Raw genomic sequence first — 745 nt, 5'->3', positions numbered from 1 at the left:
GTCGGAAAGCGGTCTCCAGCCAACGGCTGTACCTCGGCCGGGCCAAGAGGCAGCTACACAAGCCCGCTACTGGTCTGTGCGGCCCCACCACCCCGTTCAGTAGCAGTTGACCCCGACCGGATCGAACTTTCCTTCCCGAAGTTATCACCGATAAGCTGCCTGTTACCCGCTGGCCTGTTACCCGCTGCCGGACTGCGACACTTTGCCCAACTCGCCAGGGGCCAGTCCGGCAATATAATCTGCGCCAGCGTCGGGGCTTTCCAACGAGCCGTCCCCCACCCTAATCGGACACGGGAGTCGGGAACGGAGCGCCCGCCACCGGCCTTTCTAAACAGCCCAGTCCCCAGCAATTCCCAGAAGCAACGCCTTGGCCAGCCTGGCAATTCATACACTGCAAATAGCACACATTAACACCACTCACACCCAATCGGCCCATCAACTTCGCTTCCGAGAACGGAAACTCGCCTTGACAATACTACTTCCAACCTCACACAAAAGCGGCCCATCAACTGCACCACTCACACAAAATCCCACCAGCAACTTCGCTTCCCACAACCCACACTCCTATCTTCCACAGAAAAAAAAACCACCTCCATCAGCCACATCGAGACAAAGTTAAAAACTACACCGAAATAACACCCTCCAACTCGGCTACGTTCCGACATGCACCCCCTTAGCGAGTATTAAGCCCGACAACACTAATTAAAACCAACCGCAGCCGCAAGTTGAAGTGGCAACTGATTAA

The sequence above is a fragment of the Somniosus microcephalus genome, unplaced genomic scaffold, assembly GCF_052327205.1.
Source record: "Somniosus microcephalus isolate GS21.2 unplaced genomic scaffold, FLI_Smic_1.0 scaffold302, whole genome shotgun sequence".
Classification (NCBI taxonomy): Eukaryota; Metazoa; Chordata; class Chondrichthyes; order Squaliformes; family Somniosidae; genus Somniosus; species Somniosus microcephalus.
Note: the sequence above shows the minus strand (reverse complement) of the source record.